The 16,556-nt window shown below is 32.8% G+C and overlaps 1 protein-coding gene across 2 annotated transcripts in view; it reads left to right on the top strand.

Annotated features, from left to right (window-relative positions):
- The window catches only part of LOC108611399 (carbohydrate sulfotransferase 4), a 39,137-nt gene that overhangs the window by 5,890 nt on the left and 16,691 nt on the right, over positions 1-16,556 (top strand). The window lies entirely within an intron of this gene.

Raw genomic sequence — 16,556 nt, 5'->3', positions numbered from 1 at the left:
ATTATATCCATTTCCATATAACACATATACCCTGTTTGTCTCTAGTTAATGGGTACAAAAAACCCGTTCTAACTAGCTTATTGCACAATAGACCTCATTCTGTGACATTACTGACATTTAGCTTTATGCTCTGAACTCTTGACTCGCCCTCACTCTCTCTCGCCTTCTCTCTGTCGCTCAATGCGTGACAGTTTTGACAGAGCCTAAAGAGATCGGTATAGAGTTCACTGAACGTTCAACTGGCCGAACTACGCCGTCATTGAAAAGAGAGAGAGAGACCGAGAAAAAGAGAGAACGACAAAGCGCGGGTGGCTGCCATACAATGAAAATGTATGCCTATGAAAATGTATTAAAACATTACTCTTTGTCGAAAACTCAACACTCTTTTACGATATGTAAATGTATACATGCATTTATATATATATATATATATTATTGATAAGGTCTCCAAGCCGGGAGATGTTAAATGATTTTTTATCTTGAAAAATAATAAGAAATAATGTGATAATCCTCGAGTCATTGCTTGAAGTCAGCTATGTGATGTATAATTATATTATATTATTTAAATATTCTTTCCGCTAAAGTGTATATTTTCATTTTAATTGCTGAATAAAATCTCTTCAAAATAAATGTAAAGTACGTTTAACCATCTTTTGTCGCTGATAAATTCCATATATTAAGAAATATGGGTATAATGATATAGAGAGAAAAAATCTTATCGACTTTTTAATAAAATAACTGAAAAATATATATAACATAATTAATTAGAAAACAGAGAGCTTCTCAGTCAATAGGGTATGCACTGCGTCTTTTGCATTTGAAAACGAGTTTCAAACACGAGTCAAGTAAAACTTTTTGGTACGTGTTGTCTATTTTTTGTTTCGTTTCTTTTTTTTTTTTTATCCAACTCTACAACTTAAATGGGTGAAAAGCGTTAATAAAAAATTGTTGGCAGCGCTGCAATTGCCAAAAGCATGAAGACTAGGCCGAAACCGAAACCCGCTGTGGCAGCCAAAGTCGCCGTCGCTGTCGCCGTCGCGGTTGGCGTCTCTGTCAGCTGGGTGTCTATGACAAACTACAGCAGATAGTGAAAGTGATTGATATTTTTTTTTTTTTTTTTTTTTTTTTACTTTTTTGTTTTATTTGTTTATTATTATTATTTCTAGTTTCTAATCTAAGTTTACTTTGCAGTTGGTTTTTATTTTTATTATTGCTGAGGCCAGTTAATTGGGCGCTGTAGCCTTGCCATGCCGAGCAGCTATCTTAGACATATTGCTGCGATCGACTCTTTAACCGGTTTTCAGAATCTCTATGCACATCCATAAATATTGTTGGTGTATTTCAGCGGTTTTTTTTTTTTTGTATATTTGTAGAGCCATTGCATGACTAAATGATTATTGATATTGATTATTTCACGTTGTTTTAGGTATAATTCATTTGGCTGCTTTGCAGCGCATCAATTTGCTAGCTGAAGTTTATTATATGAGAGAATTAAAAATTTGAGCATCTGATAGAAGCTACGAAATTTCTTATATGAGCTTATATATATTTATGTATATATGTATGTATGTGCAATTCTATATTTATAATTAAAGTATAATAAATGAAGCTTTTTTATCAAATTTAATACATTAAATTAATTTTGTAAGCTTCAAAAAAAAAAAAAAAAAAAAACTGGTAATAATAAATCAACGCAATTAAAACTTGTTATAAATATTTGAAAAGCTTAAAGCTATAAAAAAAATTGTCACAATATCTTAAGCATCTTTTAGCAAAGTTAAATATTCATGCATATAAAAATTATTGGATCATCATTTATATTTATTACTTTTAAGAATTTAAAAATGATTCACTTCTAATGTTCTTTTTATTTGGCTTTATAATTTTTGTTATTCTTTAGAAATAAATATAAATTTTTATAATTGATCTTGATACATAGTACACAATAATAATACATCTAATATATAGCTCGAAAATAACAGTTAAGCTATTAAATTGTAATTCTAAAGATAAAAATATTTACTTAAATTTAAAATTTTATAATGAACAGAATTCTGATTCTAGTTTTAGATGCAGCCAGTAAAGTTTGACTTAATACAGTAATAAGTTTGACATGCATAGAGTTTTCTGGGGTATATCGCAAAAGTTAATTAGCCTTGCTTGAATCTGTGTTAAAAAATAAAAATCAAATAAAAATAATCGCCTTTTTTTGCTAGTTCTGTTAAAAGTTTTGACATCGAGCAGCCTCATTAACTAATGTGCCAAAAGTTGGCATTGCCACACATATACACACACACACAAGCAACACACAATGTTTATTTTTAAAATGCTGACAGCCAACTAAAAGGCAAAAAACTAACAAATACAAAATAAAAGAAGGTAAAGATAAAGATACTTAATACCTGATGCTTAGTTTCGAATGCAAAAAGAGAAGAAGAAGAGAATCTTTTGGGCTCTTTGTTCTTTGTTGTGGAGTGCTGTAAGTCAAGCACCAGGTTGACAGCCTTGAGAGTAATGTTACTTCTTCAGTTATTTTTTCTCTTTTTTTCCATTTTGTTTTATATTTCCACGTAGAATCTGTACAATTACCAAGCAGAATTTATTGTTGACGGGTCGCGTTGTAAATTTTTAAGTAGCCATCGCCTAATGCGATTTCACCAACTGCAACGCGTAGCTTTATGCCATTCGTTGTTGTTGGTTGTCTGTTATTTGTTGTTGTTCATAGTTTGTTGTAGTAGTTGTTGTTGTTCTTAGCCAGTGGCTTCATGGTTCATCAATTTAGTATGCGTTACGTTGTTTGGAGGTGCCCATAGTTTGCTGTTCTTTTTTTATTCATTGCTCTTAAATATAAACTTTTTTGGTTTTCTTTTTATCCCTAGCTCAGTTTCTATGCTCGTTCACAAAACGACGAATTGGAAAAAAAATATATGTATATACTTTGGTGCAGACAGCTTCTTAAGCGAGTACTCTGCAGTTGGTTATGCCCAACACCAATATCATTAGATTTTACTTTTGATTTTCTTGGCATTTTATTTTTTTCTTTAACTTTTTTGGCTGTCTCAGTTAGCTGCAGCAGCAGCTGGCTCAATCATTTGATTGATGGCCTCTTTGAGTGCTACTAAATCATTGCAATTTTCACACGCTGCTCTAAAAATCGACTGAACCAACGATGATTACTTATGATTAGCTGTACTTTGTTAGCGCTTCACTGAGCTGCCAGCAGCAGCAGCGTCGAACTTTGAGCGTTTTATTAAAATTGGCAAGCAGAGAGCCCTCTGGGCATTCTGAAAGTTGCAACCGTTAGTCGCTTGGCCTGCTAATGGCAGAAATTATTTAGTAAATTAAATTGAATGAAACTTTAATGCGTTTTTAGTCTAGAAACGCTGAAGTTCCAGTTTAACAGCAAAAATTTGGCAAATTGCGTTAAGCTATATGGGCCATAGTATTTAAGTTAACTAGGTGATACCATGAAGTCGTTGCAGACCTATATTATAAATCCAAAGGGGAGTGCGATGTTTTGGGCTGTGAATGAGTATCCTGCAATCGGTAACACCTGACTGTCTTACTTCCTTTATTATGTGTTATTCAGTTATAAACGCCCCATTACAAGAGACCGAAAATTTGAATATATTTAGTATTAATAAAAATTTTAATAAAATAATAAATAAATGTAAAGAAATTCAAATAATGAAAAATATAAATAATATAATATATAAGTCTAATACAATACATTATTATGAAATATTTCTATTTTACTTTACTGATGACATGGCAATTATGTGCATTTGATATGACATTACCTTATGCTATTAAATAATTAATTTATATGAAAATCTAATTCTAAGTCGATTCCAATTTTCACACAAACCTAACATGATTTAAGACAACAAAGTGCTCAGCACAAATGTTCACACCCAATTTTAATTAGATTTTATTTTGCTGCCGTCGTCACAAAGTGCTAATAAGGTTTTAGTTTTTCTTTCTCTTTCCTTAAATAGAAGCAACAAGAGGAAAATTCGCTTTTTTTCGTTTCTATATTTTCTGTTTTTGCCGTTGTCTATTTTGGGAAAATGCAACCCAACTTGGCTCAGCTGCCTTTGATTTATGTGTGCAGCAGACGACAATGTGAAAGAGAAAGATACTGCGTGAGTGAGGGAGAGAGAGAGAGAGAGAAGGAAAGTGGGAGCAAGAGAGAGAGAAAAGAAAAGTGTGGAAAATTATACAGCTAAAGCCGGAGTTAGCAACTTGCAGTAAAGTAAAAGTATTTTTTTTTTTTTTACTCTTTATCTTTTGCAGTTTGTTTAGTTTTATTTTTAGTTTTCTTTAACTTTGCAATTTCTATTATCATTTTTTTTGCTTTTAATTGCATAGAATCATCAACGCATCGTCGTAGAAAGTCTTTCATTTCATTTCTGTGGAAATTCGATGGGAAAAATTAGCAACAACAACAGCAGCAGGCAGTTGTCATGTAATTGCGGGTTTTTTGCTTTCTTTGACGATTCATGCGAATTTCACAGCGCGTAAATATCTAAACCGGATCTCTTTGAAACAGCTCGTAAACATTGTATATTGTTTCAAAGCGATTTTAACTTTTTTTTTTGTTGTGGGAAAGTTTCGATTTTTCTTCACTAAATGAACTTCCGTTTAAACGTTGTTGTTTATGGGCTATCAAATGCGTGTATAGTTTAGGGCTCGCTATCTGCGGTGATATGGGGGAATCGGTATTTGACTAGCTGGTGCAGTGTTTATTCCGATAAGATTTACTTGTAGCTACAATAAAACTTTATTTAGTTGTTAATTTAAATGATAACTGTTGCCGGTTCGCTTGGAGCTCGTTATGTAAATTATTCCAAACCAGATCAAAAAGCAAATAATCTCGGTAGGGCTTATTCAAAGTAGAAACTGTAATCAGATCCAACGACTCAAGTAACTAGACATTTATGTGAGCAGATAATCTTTCTCCATGTGAAGGCCATATTTTCTAATTGGATTTGCTAAACAAATGAATTTGTGTGAACTAGTTCAAGTGAGCTAGATTTATTTTAGCTAGCTATAGGCTCACAATATTTAAATGTGAATGCTGTATGTATATTTATATAGTGTTTTATATATTCGTATAGTGTTTTACATATAATAGGGAATGTATGTATGCATTAGAAACTCTGACGCTGATAAATAATATATTTTTGTAATTAGTCAACCCTCGTATTATCAGTAGCTAAATGATTTATATATACTATGTATGTATATACATATGTTCATATATTTTGGCGCAGCAGCAAATAATCTCTCTTTTCGTAAGTTCTACTCAGCTTATCTTCTCTTTTTTTGTTGTCGCGCTCATTTACTGTTATTGCCCCCATAATTTGCCGCACTTATTCTTTGCCTTTATCTGGCTCTTTTTAATTTTCTTCAAATTCTCAGCAACTTAGTCACATTAGTAATTCTCTTTTCTTCTAATAATAATGAAGTTGAATTCTTAATATATTTCTATACTAGATAAGTATTTATTATACTCTACTATATAATAATATAATAATGCTACATAAATAACCAAACTTTTTGCTATTAATATTAATATTATTTTCGACTTATATGCATGTGCGGAAGGTATTATATAAATCACCTTCCTATACCCCAAATGATATAAACACACTTGCCAAAGCTAGTTGCATTTTGAGGTATGTAATCATTTCTGCTCAGAAACAATTTCCTTTGCCCTCAAATGAAGTAAATAAATCTTATTAGAAAGCAGTGTAGGTAGACCCTTGAATTACCTGTATTACCTGTAAATAAAAGCCTGCCAATTGAATCACTTGGATTTATGATCTTCAACCAGTTATTGTAGCATTAATCAAAATGCCAAAACGTTCTGCATGCGAGCCACTCTCGTAGCCATTGCATTGTTCTCAATTATATCATTTGGTTTATGGCCAAAACATTTTGACCATAAATCTTGTGAATGCAACACATCCACATATGCATTGCATGCCATGTAATTTCATTCTATTCCATTCCATTCACTTCCATTCTGTTCCGTCCCAATTCGAACTAACTATTCAATATGCTTTGGGAGCGAACAATTTGCTTGAAGGCAAACAAAAATTTTGTTATGCAATCAAAGCACTTGACTGACTGTGCCCTAGCTCGAATAGCTCACTTATGTAAGTGGATGGCAGCGAGGATTCAGTCGGAGGTGGGGCGTTGATGGCGTTACGCCCACAAGACAACTATTTGATTTTGCTGCAAGGATCATTTAAAAGAAAATGGCTGCAAAGTTCCTTCCACCAGATGCACACACACACACACACTCACACACGCGAGGCACATGCACAAATAAATTGCCACAGACTTGACTTTCAATGCTCGAGAGAGAGAGAGGTAGCTGCACTTCCGACATGGCTAGCAGAGAGAACGACAGAGAGAGAGAGAGAGGGAGAGAAGGAAAGGGAAAGGGAGCAACCCAACTACAGACAGACCCCAAATGAACTTTAGTTACAGCCACGGGACCAGAACTAAAAACTTCTCAATGTGGGGCAAAAACTGAAGACAGGAAATTTGCTCGCGTTGCAAATGCTGCTACGAAAACACGAAAAACAAAAAACAAAAAAACAAAAAAACAGAAAAAATCAAGCAAAAAATACAAAATGGAAAGAAACGTAAAATGAAAATCGCTTAGCGTAAATGTAACGGAAATATGGTGGGAGGCATTGTGGAGCAGAGAGCAGAGACCATAGCGTGAGATGGAATTAAAATTTTATAAGGTTGCCAAGTTTACAAATATTATGTATACGCAGCGCCGATAAAACTATTTGCTTTTCTTTTTATAATTATTCTCAGCTGCTTGAATAATTATTTGTAGCTATTTGCGAGGTGGAAAAGTATATCTCAAAATGTTGAGTACTAAGATTTTAATGCATAAATTTTATCACAGATACAAATAAATACAATAAAAATAAAGATAGAATATATTAATTAATTATTATGTTATATTATATTAATTCTATATACTATCATAATTATAATTGGATGTAATACGGAGTATGATTGATTGTCCTGATAATTTTGATAGTTTTTTACTTTTTTAATGAATATAAATTAAGTAGTACATATATTTTACAAATAATATTATATTATTATAAAAATATTTAGCTGCAAAACTTATTTAATTGCTAACATTTTTAAATTTAAAAAATCAAATAAAATGTAATGATAATTAAAATATATTTAAGAAAATAATAATATTAAAAGTCATTGTTTAGCCTATATTAAAAATAATTATAAAAATTTATTTTTTGTTCAGCTTCTCTTTAAATGTTAAATCAATGAAAATCTGCGCTTCACCCAGTTATGTATTTTAAATATTAATATATATTTACATATTTTATAAAAATTAAATCTAATGTAATTATGTTGAATATTTACCTCTTTTCTTAATAGTCAATTCCATCTAACTCTTTATCGCCTTAACTTTTCACAATCAGAAATAATATTTGTGTATTTTTATGCTCTCTGTACATAGGTTAACGTTGATATGCTACAGCTTACCTCTTACTTTTTTCTTATGGCCATTCACGTAAGCGCAGACACTTATCGCTGATTGCGATTAATTTTGCTGGGGCCAACTAACTGAAAAAAGTAGAAAATAATGGCAAGAGGTTGGCTGGCTCTCTGGTTGACTGCAAACCGAATTAACAGCAAGACACAAACATTTTCTGGCCCTGACAGCTTTGGCTATCATTAGCACAAGGTTGATTGTAGCCCACATCCCTAGCCGCTGGCTTCTTGCTCCTGTCCCAGCGCCTGTTCCCCTGCTCAGCCGCTGTTAACCACTGTAATCTGGTCGAGTGGCTGCACTATTTTTACCGCTGCGGCGGCTGCCTGGTGCTGTTGCTGCTGCTGCCAGCTGAGATATTAGCCTAATTTATGCGCGAAAGTTTTTGGATAGGGCCGACCATAGTCGAATGCCTAAGCAATTTGCGTCATGACTGTTAATGATTGAGTGCCATGTTGTGCAGTGTCGGTCGACGGCCTAGCTGGTTGGATGGCTGGTTGGCTGTCTGAATGGCTGAATGGCTGGTTGCCTCTAACTGCAGCGCATTATAAATTGTTTCAAGTCATGACACGCATTTTTTCGGCTACCTTCTTAGCATTGAATTGCATTCGCCAGACTTTCTCTTTTGCACCGACAAAACTTCACTCTAACTCCGACATCAAACTCCACACTCCGAACTATGACTGAAAACCTTAACTCTAACGTTAACCTCAACTCAATTGTTTGACGCTGTCTTGGCTCATTAATTTCATTCACACGTTGCTCTGGCGTCTGGCCGAGTTCTAAGCGCTTGGTGCTAATCACAATTTAGCCCCTAACTGGGTTATGCCTACATTGTAGCGCTCTGTTGCACTTGAAAAAATTATGCTCTAATTTCTCATAATTTTATCCTCATTCTAAAACTAAAAATTCATGTTCCTACGTCAATTATAGTTCTCCGTTAATGTTGAACCTATTTTATATTATTAGTAATAGGAATTGTATAGGGAAAATCATATAATGCGCACTACTTCTCTTCATCTCTACAGTAATGAATGGGTTTTCTGCATTGACTTCATCATTTTTCTATAACTTTAAATGTATTGTTCTTAAGTTTTATATCAAATACTACTCTGTTTCTTATAGTTCTTAGCTAAGCTAATTGCAACAGCTTTCAAATTTCATTTCTACTATTTCGTTATATTTCTGAGTGCATTCACTGCAATTGTTAGACAGTTGCTATGTGAAAACTTCTTTTGGCTTGGCTTTTGTTTTAATTTTTCCAACTTTTGCGGTGTGTGGTCTTTGAGCTCCCATTTGTTATTGTTGTTGGTGCAGTTGTTGTTGCTGTCGTTATTAACTTAAAACATTGTCATGTCGCGTTCGTTTTTCTGTACTAATTTTTGCTCTCTTGCTTTTTTTTTTACCACTCATTGTGTATCCGCTTACAGACAAAAGAGTGCAAAAAAAAAAACATTAGAAAACTTCCGTTGTAACGGCCACAGTTATTTTTATGCCCATCGCAATGGTTGGCGTTGTTGCTGTTGTAGTTATTTTGCATATGGCATAAACAAGAAATAAAAAACATTGTATATAAACGGGGAGTCACCTGTTTGATGGGCCAGTGGCTGGTCGTTACCAGGAATCCACCTGCTGTGTCTGCTATTTTTCTAGTTTCTTTCTTCGCTTTTCTTGTTTCATCTGCCGCTGGCACAGAAAGCTCTGTCGACATTTTCCTTAACAAAGCAATTGTTAATTTAATAATGAAAAGGTATAAAAAAAAAAAAAAATGGAAAATTGCAACAGTCACAACTTTCTTTGGGTTAAGCGGAAAGAGGAACTTTGAACTGCCCCGCAGTCGGAGTGTAGTAAATGTTTTAAGTTTTTGTTTGTTTGTTTAGTTGTTCCACTTTTTGAAAAATGACGAGTCATTGAAAAGCTATTAGAACAAGTTTTAGCTGAGGAAATGACAATTTGAATTTAGTTTTCATTTTCAAAATTTTTTATGTGGTAGAAAAAATTAAAAACTTATTTGTTGCATAGTTATTAAGGTCAGCCAGTTTTTTAATTTATTATTTTTATGCATAATTAATTTGTTTTATATATTTGAATATATTTTGGATAATATTTTTAAATATTAGTCATTCAGATTTTATTTTGGTATTTTTAATATATTTTAATATTTTTTTTTAATTTAATTTTTTTTTAATGTTTTAATATTTTAATATTTTTTTGTTATTTTCATATTTTTTATATTTTAAATTCATGTATTTTATTTATTAAATCCTTTTTTTTATTTTTTATTTATTTTTATCTATCTCTTAAACTTAATTAATTTTTCTTATATACTTACAAAACATAATATACAAAAATTCCAAAATTGCTTTAAAGTTTTGATTCAAAACTATCCAAAATCGAATTTTGTAAGACGTATTTCAATACGTTCTGGAATTTCTTGAACCTTCCCCAAATCGTTGTCTCAATCTGTCGCATGCTCGACCTTACCCAACTTACAATTTGTTCCTAGAATACCAAGAACTTGGTGGTGGGAAACAAATTGATTTTTCTGTTCGGCGGACAAAGCAGATTGCGAACATTTAACCTTGGTTACCTGAATTGCTTTTTCTTCGCCTGATTCCACCTTTGGCTCCAAAAAGAAAAGAAACCGAAAGTAGACAAATATTTTGTTTTGTACATATTTTTTACGATTGTCGACAATGTCGGTTAGCTATACATTGTTATGAAATGCTACACTAAATTGCCTTTGTATACACGGCTTAAATTAGAGAAAAAGAGCATATTGTATTTTTGGCAGAAGACTTGAAATAAAGCGAAATAATGCTAATTTTAATTAGTGTTTATGATAACTAAGGGCTGGATGTATTATATTTATACCATATACTATATATACAATCTTATAAAAATCAGCTTTAAAGGCATTTTTATTGAATTCTAGATAGTTTCGTGTCTGCTTTTTATATTTTTACTTACTCCAATCTTTATCTTTAATCTAATGTCCATGGAATTTCTCTTTCTTCCGCTCTTAATTTGGCTATGTCTTTTACGCTTGCTCTCTTGCTCTCTCTTACCAAAATTATTCTTTGTTTGAGGTTGGCTTTGAGCCAAGCGAAAGCAAAAACAAAACAAAATTGTTCCTGCTCGTTATGTGAAAAATGTCAACGCGTTTTGTTACTTGCTCCACGTTTGACTCGTGGCTCACAAATATACTCTCAGATGTACTTGAATTTATTTTATTATATTTTATCTTTTTTCGTTTTCCTTTTTTTTTTTTTTTTTTTTTTTTTTTGGTTTTTGTGTTCTATCTTTTTTGCTACTTTAACAGCTTTGCCCAAATTCCGAGCATGCATGCATATTTCATTTGGCATTTGCGTTTCATTTTTTCTCTCATGTTTTTTGTTTTTTTATTTTGCCCATTTGCGAACACGCAAAGCTCACAGAGGCTAAAGAATAGGTGGCGCTTGTACACAGTTGCCACAACAACTAAACGTATTTAGGACATGTGTTTGCATGTGTATGTGTGTGCTTGAAAGTAGTACTCGTGCGTACCTGGAATTCATCTGTCGATCGTACGTGCTTAGCTAAGGGCAGTTGACATTTTATATTAACTTTAATAAAAACATTTATATAAATTTGTTCAAATAATTTGCCGAATTCTTGATAAATTCTTCAATTCGTTTACTTGTAATGTAATCAAATTTTGTATTGTTATATTCATTTGAAGAGATAATGACGTCTTGTAGAATATTATATAAATAATTTAAATACAGTTGTGTATATATTTAAATGATAGAAAGTCCTTAAAAGTCTTATTAAATAATAATCATCTTCCTCTTATTCAAATTCTGTTTTAATAAATAGAAAGTATTACAATTCATATTTAAATTTAAAATCAGTCAAATTTTTCATAAGAATTAAACAAATACACACTCCAAAATTTAATTATACTTTATTATACATTTCACATATTACTATATATTTTTTAAAATAAAACTTAAATTGAAATAAGACAATTTATTATTAAATTTCCTAAGAATAAAAAATATGTTTTTTAAAAACAAAAATAGTAAAACGATATACATATTTATATACTTTGCAATAATAATATAAATATATAATTAATATAGCATATACTTTGTTAAATGAAGTAAGACTCCAAAATCACTTTGAATAAATAAAAAGAGAATTTCCATTCGAATAATTCTCCAATATACAAAGAAGAGTGCGTAGACAAATTATAATAAAGTTTTACAAGCTTGTCCTTTATATAATACTTCTTTTATGTGAACGATATGTTTTTTTTATAATCCTGTTTTTTTTTTAGTCTTGTTTTCTTTTGTTAAACGTACTTGTTGTTTATTTTTATGGCATGATTCATTAAATATTTATGAGACTTGTGTATATTGATATTGTTTGTTTTCTTTGTTTTTTTTCTTGCTTGTTGTTGTTATTTTTTATTTATTAACGCCTAACGTCTGGCCATTTTGTCAGAATACCCTCGGAGCAATTTTGTGTTGATATTTATTTTGTATATATATAAATATATATATATATATATTTTTTTTTTTCACTCAGTATATTTACACATTTATTTTCTATCTAGGTCAGAGCTTCTCTCCATGCTCTCTAATTTCTGGTTTTCAGTGGCGCTAGAAATTCTGCATAGAGCTCCCTTCACTATTCAGCACACATTAAATAAGCCCTGCCTAGCAGCCTTGCACTACATTAGGTTTTTGCCAGTCAAGTTTGCTGTTCAACTCCCTTCTAGGGCTCTGCTGCTGCAAATTATGTTTTAAGCGCGTTCGCGCTGTATTCTCAGCCATCGGTCGCTAGTACGTGACACGCCTCCTCTCTGCGGTACGCCTTCTGTTTTGGTCATTCCCTGAGCACTCAAGTCACGTTTATTTATTGCACACCCAAAAATCTTTGACACCGTTGTCAACAGCGGATTTTTGTATTATAATATATTATCTATATGTATATAGACACATAATCTATAAAACTAACGATATGCTTGACAGTTTAAGCGATACAAGAAAATCGATGTAAGACTAAGTTGTTGGGTTGTTGTTCTCTACTTAATATAAATATAATATAAATACAGTAAAAAATTAAAAAATATATAAAAATATAGATTTGTGTTTTATAAAATTAATGAGTTTATTTATTATTATTTATTAATATATTTTTAGTTTCATCTTGAATGAAATATACATATTATATTTTAAAGCTGTCTAAAGAAAATTTACTAAATATATATCTCACTCAAATAAATAACAACATTGTTATACAGTACGAATAAACAGTGTTGCCCAATGCAAAATAAAGGTGTTGAACAAGTGTAAAGCAATACCGAAAACTCGTTGATATGGCACTAGTATTATGTAACAGCTGCAATCTGGTATCTTATAAAAGGGCATTTGCCAAATTCTCGCATCAAATTTCCTTTTCATGTTTTAGACACATAAATTTGATACACGAAATAGAGAAGCAGCAGAGAAGCTTAGCTTCGTTTTTTATTTATTTTTATTTGTTTTTATTTGGGTCAACAACATTGTCAATGCCATTGGGTAGTGCAGAAGTTGTTGAGCCATTCCATTTCATTGCACTTAGAACTTTATTCGTTCTTTCACACATTTGCTCCACTTTACCGGAAGTGTTTCGCTATTTCGAGTAACGAACTTGTGAAATTGTGAAACTGTAAAACTCACTGACGTGAGTTCACCATAGCGCTTCAATACGATTTAATCAACTGTTAGTGTTTTGCTGTCGCACTTTCGAAGTACATAAGCTGCACGTGCTCAAATAACAACACATAACAAGTAAGTGTGCTCTAATTGAGAGTGATCGACTGGGAGATACCATAAAGCCTAAAAACTGCTTCTAGTTCAATCATTTTACGCATACAACTTCTTTGCTTTTGAGTTCCCCTATTCAATGGTTGAGATTTCTCAAATACTCCGTATAAATATGGAATTAAGATAAAGAATTAAAAAGATTTGCTGTTGACTTATGGCATCTAATTGGATTAGTCCAAACACTTGATAAGTTCTCAATACGTTAATTATTGCATATTTTTGCAAGTCATCCTTGTACATAACAACAAATCTTGGAATAATCCAATTTATGGTAACTTCAATTTTAAATTATCTTATGATCTGTCAAAAAAAAAAAAAAATAAATAAATAAATAAATAAAAAAAGTACTTGAAGCATACATTAATGAAGAAATGGTAAACATGAGCTGAAATATAATTTATGCTATTGTAAAGTTGTTGACTCTCAAGTCAAGTTTCTCTCTCCCTCCCTGCAGCCCCACAAAGTTATGCATCGATTGTTTGGAATATCTTTAAAGTAGTCTGTCTGCTGATGTTCTTGTTTACATTTCCTACATTGTTAGCAATACAAGTAACTGTGCAGCACGTTAATTAAAGCAACTATTTAGAAGTGGCTGCAGCACGACGAACTTTGTATGCACTTTGCTAGGTAATGGAGTCAATTAGTGAACAATTTTTGTTGTGACTGAATATTTTTCCCCGTATGAAATTGTAGTTCTTCGAAACAATTTATTTATGAACAAAAGTAAAGTTGGAACCTTTTAAATTAGCTTCGTTATTCACAAATATACTTCAAAGTATATTTCGATAGTTTTCTATACGGTTAATATAAAGAAAATCATTTTATTTCCTTCTTTTCGTTGGTATATGCATAAGTATTAGCGCGCTTCTAGCCCGAACGTTGTTAACGTTTAAAAGATTTTGGACAACCAATGCATGTGCAGCGTACATGCATGAGTTATGATACGATTAATTCACCTTTCTCTTCGCATTATAGCTATAGATATCGGTGGAAATTAATTGTCTTTCATAGAAGTAAAAAAAAAACGACATTGTCATTCGGCTTGGCCCGTTGAACGTCATTATTGGCTCATTATAATTATTATCTCAGCTAGATCTGTTGTGGAGCAATGCTGTTTACACACACACACGCGCTCTCGCTCTCTCTCTCTCACTCTCTCGTTCTTCCTCTTTCCATTTGCTTATCTTTTTTCTTGCTATACCTATCTAAGCAATTCATTCTGCGCTAAATTGTTTTTCATTTCGAGTTGCAAGTTGCAAGGCGTCGTCGTCGCTGCTTGCCACAATTGAAAACTGTAAACTTTCTGTATGCATGTATGTGTTGTTGCAACAATAATCGCAATAATTAAAAGCGCACCAGAGCCACAAATCATGCAAGCGCAGTAGAGTGCAGTAATTGAGGAAAATGTAGAACAATAACTTGGCCGACAGCTGCCTGGTGAAAGGGTTTGAGCAGCTGCCACAGCAACTGATAAATAGTTGTAATTAAAATAAATTAGCGGCTTTAGATATCAGCTTTGAAACTGGTGCCACTTGAGAGCTTAGCACAGCTTGAAGTTTTCCAGCAGACAACCAAACAAAACTGGGAAATGGGAAATTAGAAAGGTATGCTCATATATATTGGAAAATATAAATTCTATAATGCAGATAAACCAAATAGTTTGATTTAACAAAAATAACAAAAATGTGTATAACTAGTTCAAATAGAAACTATGTATATTCAATAAAAATTCATTTTCTTTTCTTCAGGCGAGAAAAAATTCCCGCAACAAGGATTTTGCTTGCTGAGTATAAGAAAATTTCTTTGATATGTAATTTCCTACAAACCTTATTAAGACTAACAGTCATGGCTTTATCTCTGATATAAACTTTTCGTATAAACAGTGTAGGAAGACTCGTATTATGGCTTCGAGTGTTAATAATTTCCGGAAACTTTTCTCAGCTTAGCAAGTTGGCAAATGCGAGTTCATGAACTTTTCTTGATTATAACTAATCAGTACTACATTAAGTTATAAAGTTGTCTGAATATTTCCTTCAAGTACCTTTCAGTACTAGCATCAACAGCTTGCGACTAATGACTTGGCTTTTTATTTTGGCTAAAAGCGCCTGAAGCAAGTGAAAATAGCGTTTGCTTTCTGTGTGTTTAATCTGATGTAGCATCGTCTTAGAACTATCGTATAAGCTAGCATTTACAGGCAAAACTTAATTTCCAATTAATTTGAAAATAAATTAGTTAATTTACTAGAATATTTAGTTTTCAAAGTAAGCAAGTTAAAGCTGATGTTAAGTTAAGACTGTTCTTATTTAATTTTATCAATTAACTTTTACACAAAGTCACATATTTAGAAACAAATAAATTAAATTTCAATTTTCACAAAAAGTTGTGAATCTTTAAATTGGATTTATTTGGCAACTTTTGCGTGAAAGTAATTTTTAATCTGCGGCTTCAGTAAAACAAATAACTGTCAAGTTTTTGTGGTAAACAAATTTTTCGCTTATCTCCAATGAACTGGACGGCCATGGGCCCATGCCGCAGCTCTTTGCCACTTAACCTTGAGGTTGGCCAAAACGGCGTCTCGACCAACGTGACTTTTGCTTAACAACCTGGCCCGGACACCACCAGCAGCAGTGGCAACAGCAAGCGGCGAGGGGCGTGGGGCGAGGGGCGAGGGGCGAGGGGCGAGGTGCGAGGTGCGTGGTGCGTGGTGCGAGGGGCGATTATGTTGACTGCGTCGGTCGACAGTGTCAACTCATCCGGGTGAAACTCATCTGCAGACGCTCACTGGTGGGCGGTAGGCGGGGCCAAGTGGTGTCTGACTGGCTGGCTGGCAGGCAATGTGGTCGCATAAAAAGCTACGTGCCCCACTTTACTTTGCTTGCTGTATGAAATTTGTTTGCATATGTAATGCCACCGTATAAGTGCTGGCTGGTATCGGGGCGGGGGCGGGGGGCGTGACAATGTGAATACGTTTAGCTGGCAAGCGACTGTTCCGGTTTCCTTGCTGTATAATTAAGGGCCGAAAGTCAAGGATTGACATGCAGATGTGTATAAGTTGGATAAGTAGCTGCGAATGTATGTGTATGTATATATACGTGCGTATTGTGTGAGTGTGTATATGTCTATATATATATATATATATATATATT

Source organism: Drosophila arizonae, chromosome 3, assembly GCF_054131065.1.
Source record: "Drosophila arizonae isolate 15081-1271.41 chromosome 3, UAZ_ARI_1.0, whole genome shotgun sequence".
NCBI lineage: Eukaryota > Metazoa > Arthropoda > Insecta > Diptera > Drosophilidae > Drosophila > Drosophila arizonae.
Note: the sequence above shows the minus strand (reverse complement) of the source record. Positions and strands in the feature narration are given on the sequence as shown.